The following is a 6,000-nucleotide window of genomic DNA, read 5'->3' as shown; positions in this document are numbered from 1 at the left end:
GAGAGAGATGAGAGATATGGTAACAGTGAGAGAGGGAGGGAGAATGCAAAGTTGAATGAGATTAGCAAGAGAAAAATACAGTATATAGAGAGTGATCGATCGATAGATAGATAGATCGATCAATCGATAGATCGATAGATAGCAGGTATCACAATTCATTTGAAAATGATAGCCTGAGGTTACGTTTGCTGTTCTGAACTTCTAACACTTTGCTGGCCTAATCACTGCCTAATCAAAAACAAAAGTCGTCGTCTACTAGTAAAAGTATGAATGAAAATGTGCAAAACTGCATTAACAGAATGTAGAAAACAGCAGGAGAACTTATTGAAACATACTGTAAAGATAATGTAAGATTAGGACATTATGAAAAATGTGCCAAATTATTAAAATGCTATATCAAGATATAATGTACAACGAGAGGAATATGATAGATAGATAGATAGATAGATAGATAGATAGATAGATAGATAGATAGATAGATAGATAGATAGATAGTAGGGCTGTGAATCTTCACTGGCCTCACGATTCGATTACGATTCATCTGTCAACGATTCGATTCGATTCCACAATGCATCACGATGCATCTCAAAGTATTGCAGCTCCAAGTATCAAATCCTCAATTTTCTGTATTATTACTGGCACATGGCTACTTTTTCCTCAATTAATACAAGCAGTCAGATAAATATCAACTCAAAAATCTGAATGTCAACAGAAATGTAAACATAAACGATTTTAACGATTCATCGGTCAACGATTCGATTCGATTCACACATCCGCATCTCGATGCATCGATTATACGATTCATTTTGACACCCCTAATAGATAGATAGATAGATAGATAGATAGATAGATAGATAGATAGATAGATCGATCAAAAAGATAGATAGATAGATAGATAGATCGATCGATCGATCAAAAGGGAGAGAGGGAGTGATGAGAGGGCAGGTGGTGGACAAGAATCAATGGGAGGAGAGAGAAAATGTGTCTCGCCTCATTGATGTCTCGGCCAGGAGGGATCACAGGTGTAACTTGTGAGGAGACAGAAAGGAAAGAGAATGCTAGAGGAAGACGGGGGGGGGGGTTGGTGTTGAAGGGCTGTTGATACTGTTGTCAGGAGGACTGAGGAAAGAAGAAGGATGTGTCCAATACAGAGGAGACTGTTCTCCTGCCACTGAGAGAGAGCAGATCACCATGAACCACCTTGCAAGGGACTGTCTGTGTGTGTGTGTGTGTGTGTGTGTGTGTGTGTGTGTGTGCGTGTGTGCGTGTGTACGCGCGCGCATGGCATGCAAACACGTGCCACTCACAAACACGAACAAGCACACGGGAACATGCGTGCACTCACACCCACACACGTGCACGACATCAACATTTGCATGTACACCTGCACATGTGCACATAGAGTCACACACAAGGGGGCGCACGGTGGCGCAGTGGTAAGCGCTGTCGCCTCGCAGCTAGAAGGTCCTGGGTTCGATTCCCACCTGGGACGCTGTGAGCGCTGAAGGAGTGCGTCGCATGTCCGCATGTCCTCGAGTGCCCGCCGCCCGGGTGGGGTCGTGAAAAAAGGGCCTTTCTGTGTGGAGTTTGCATGTTCTCCCCGTGCCCCCTTGGGGGTTTCCTTCATACTGTATAGAAACCCCTCACCAAAAACATGCAATATCCTGGTCGCTGAAGAGGTGCCTCCTCTGGTCGTTCGGGGCGCCTGTTCGGAGGGAGGGGAACTCGCTGGAATAGCGTGATCCTCCCACGTGCTATGTCCTACCGGTGAAGCTTCCCCTGTCAGGTGAAAAGAAGCGGCTGGCTACTGCCCATGTCTCGGAGGAAGCATGGAGCCAGTTTCGGCTCTCCCCAGATCGGCAGAGGGTGGAGCAGCAACCAGGATAAATAAATTAAAATTAAATTAAAACTAATGGGGGATAAAAAAAAAAATCGGGGGACACACACACACACACTCACGGCCATCATGCTCCAACACAGATATACACCGTCACTATGAGCGGCTCTGGATCTACAGTGTCCCGTCAGACTTCAGCTCTTAACGCCACGTGGGCTCTGTTTTACAGCTCGGCCCCAGGGCCCCAATCGCCTTTCAATTAGCAGGTGAGCTGCAGCCATGTTCCCAATCAATAGCCCAGTGCAGGCGGGCTGCAGGCACCCTGGGGCCAGGGCTGGAGGGGAGGAGAGAGGGGGGAGGAGAGAGGAGGGAAGGAGCGAGGAGGGTGCCAGGGAGGGAGGCGAGAGGGGGGAGGGAGCGAGGGAGGGAGGGAGCAGGGAGGGAGGGAGGGAGGGAGGCGAGTTGGCAAGAAAGGCTGAGGTGGAATCATGCCACACCACGGGGCCGGAGGGCTGTTTGAAGGGGGCTGGGCCTGTCACTTCCTACAAGATGAAGTGCGCGCGCGCACACACACACACACACACACACACACACACACACAAGCGCGCACACACACACACACACGTTGAAATGCTTATCTTTATGATTGGGTGTGTGTGGACCCCTAATTTGCATATTTCCAATATGGTGGCTCGCTGAAAATACGTTTTTACCATAACCGTCGACTCTTTTGGCAAACGTGGTGTCTATTTTTTTAAGCATTAGAAACACATTGTAATACTCTGATTTATATGATTGAATCTATCTATCTAATTTGCATAATAGGGTTAACCAATATGGACGCAAGTGAGTAGTAAGTAACTGTGCTCAGTCCTTTTGATTTAGCAGGGCGACTTCTTTCGGATAGAAGCTCAGGTTCAGGCGACGACGAGGTTTTTGTTTATAGACGGTTTCAACTCGACACCCAGCCGCCCACTGCGTGACTTTCTGCAGCCTCAGCAGAGGAGGATGCGGTCGTCGTGGAGACCCAGTACCAACCCCACATACTGAACTCTGGATAGTGTTGCTGGACGGAGGTTGCCTGATTCCAGTAGAAGCTGGCCTGCAGCAGTACCCTTTTGACAGCCTGGGTGGGAGGCAGGCAGGGCCGTGCACAGATAGATAAGACCCCAGGTGCTGCCCCGGCACCTGCCCTTCTGCCCTTTGAACGATAGGTGCCCTTTTTGCAAGACACTTTTTGCAGCGGTTTCGGAGTTCGTAGGAGAGATCAGGAAAGATCGCATAACATTTCAAACGTTAAAAAAGAAAGAAAAAAATCGATGTTGTTTTTTTCAGTTTTGGTCCGATTCTAAATATAGCTGAACCGTTTGGTTTGACCAAGTAAAACTATTTTTTTATAAGCATTTTACGAAATGTCTATGGGAAAATAAATTGCGGGAGAAAATCTCTGGTACAGTGCTGAAGCAGGAAGTGGCGTTCACTTTGCCTCTCTATAGCCTCCAGCACCTGTGCTGTTTCCCGGGCACTTGGGTGTTTCCAACTGGGGCCTTCTCCTCAGGGCAGTCCTGTCCGAGGTGGCTGGGCCCACTTCAGTAGACACCAGTGATAAATGGTTGTGTACGAACTTATTTCAGTTCGTACATCAATTATTGGACGGAATATTTTGTTTTCCGACTCGTTTTATAAAATTCGACTGTGGGGAGCGATGTGACTCACGTCTTATTCGAGCGCGGTTGAACCTGCTCGCCAAGTCATTTTAATTAGGTGCACCACATGCTTTGGTCCCTACCTCCAACACATGAAACAGAAAAATCCCTTTCCCCCAGTGACGGCAGAGCGAGGGAGAACCAAAGCAGGCAGCTTGGCACAGAACTGGCATTCAACTCAATAACGGAACCAAGCGCCATTTTTTACATCATGCAGCAGCACTGATTGTCAGAGAAGCTATCCCCATGAAGCCATTTTCTGTCTCAATTTCAATTTTCTCCTTTCTTTTTCATCAGTGCTTTGTAGCCTGGTGAGAAGCGGGGAAACAAAAGGGACTGTGGTGCATTGAGGAGAGGTTAGGAGGAGATTGGAAGGCGGTGATGATGATGAGGAGGAGGAGGAGGAGGATGGAGGAGGAGGAGAGGAGCTACAGGGGAACTGGGACATGGGTGGCTTTGAAGGCTCCACAGCAGGGGACGAGGTGGTGGAGAGGGTGGAGGGGGTAGATAGGGGAGAGGTGGGTGAGATAGCCGGGTCGCCTGGTGGTGGTGGTGGTGGGTGTTGGTGGTGGGGTCGAAGTAATCCCAGCATGAGGTGGTGTATGATTATGTTTGTGTATATGTGTGTGTCTGTGTGTGTATTTATGTGCGTGTAGTACTGCATGTGTGCACATTTGTGTGGCTGTGTGTTCCTGTATATGTGCGTAGATAAAGGCGTATATATGTACAGTACGTGTGCGGATGTATTTTCTATACAAATATTTGCGCGTGCTGGAGCGTATGAGCCTTATAGTCTCTCTGTGTGTACATGTGTGTGTGTGTGTGTATGTGTGATGTTGTGTGTATGTCACATGTGCGACGCGATGGGAGAGCAGCCCGCTACGACGTCTCGCTCTGAGCGGCGTGAGAGGCGGAGCTGCCTGGAAGAGGCGGAGGAGGAGGAGAGAGAGACAGACAGGCTCGAGCTCTTCCCTCCACACATCTCTGTTCAAAGGCGCCATCAAAGTCTGGCAGAAATGTCAGCGCTGCAGGCAGGGGACCGGCCTCTGAATGTCAGTCCTTCTCAGGTCAACACAGAGAGCCAGCCTGCCATAGACAGACAGACAGACAGAGAGAGAGAGAGAGAGAGAGAGAGAGACAGAGAGACAGACAGACAGAGAGAGAGAGAGACAGAGAGACAGACAGACAGAGAGAGAGAGAGAGAGAGAGACAGAGAGAGAGAGACAGACAGAGAGAGAGAGAGAGAGAGAGAGAGAGAGAGAGAGACAGACAGACAGAGAGAGAGAGAGAGAGAGAGACAGAGAGAGAGAGACAGACAGACAGAGAGAGACAGAGAGAGAGACAGACAGAGAGAGAGAGAGAGAGAGAGAGAGAGAGAGACAGACAGACAGAGAGAGAGAGAGAGAGAGAGAGAGAGAGACAGAGAGAGACAGAAAGATAGAGAGAGAGCCAGAGACAGGCCCGGCTCCAAACCCAAATTACAGAGGGGGCTTTTAATTAGCTTGGGGGGGGGGGGGGGGGGGGGGGCACTCCAATGGGGGTGGACCTTGGGTTTTGTTTTTTGTTTTTTTTTGCTTTTTCTTCCCAATATTTGATTTGTTTTTCAGAGCCTAAGACCAAATTCAAGCTCAGACACAGGAACAAGAAAAAAAACATACATATATTATCAACATTCCAACGCCAAAATGTGGTGCTACTGTACCAGCCGTATAAGGTGCTTATGTTATGTGCTCATGTAACGGCGTTGTGTTTGGTGCTAATTGCAGCAATGTTAAGGGCTTGCCCAGGGCTGGATTTGAACTGCCGACCTTCGGCTTGCTGGGCGGACACGCTAACCACTTCACCAAGAGAGCTATAGCTCCCTTGGCGGAGCTGATTAACGTGCCTTTATACTGGGGGAGTGAGTTTAACCAACATACTCGCTGCTACACATTCATTCGGTTACACTTAGTAGAGGTGTTGCGCATGGGAGACCACGCAAGTGGTCCATGAGAGAACAGCTGGGCACGTTGCTTGTCACTTTTAACCTCGTCAAAGTAAGCCAGGAACGGGTCCCATGATAGTTGAACATTTCTTCAGTGAGTTGGTCCTCAGGAACCTGAGTCTCTCTCCATACATCTAACTGAGACCATGTCCATCAGCCAGAGCTCAAAGGAAGGTGCAGAGGGGAATATCTAATTTTAAATGACTCACTGACTAAATGACTCACTGACTCACTGACTAAATGAATCACTCACTAGCTTTGCAGGCGCATGCAAATAAGCACAAACACAACAGCCGCAGCAAGCAAGAGCATGATTACAGCATTGCAAACGCACATAAAAACGCACATAAAAAAAAATCAACACTGATCAACAGAATTGCTGCGTAAAAGCGCACAGTTGCGCACACGTGCGCAAATATGCCCAAATCAACAACACAGCATGATCAACAGCACTGCATAAAAGTGCACAGCCG

Source organism: Poromitra crassiceps, assembly GCF_964638095.1.
Source record: "Poromitra crassiceps genome assembly, chromosome: 28".
Taxonomy (NCBI): domain Eukaryota; kingdom Metazoa; phylum Chordata; class Actinopteri; order Beryciformes; family Melamphaidae; genus Poromitra; species Poromitra crassiceps.
Note: the sequence above shows the minus strand (reverse complement) of the source record.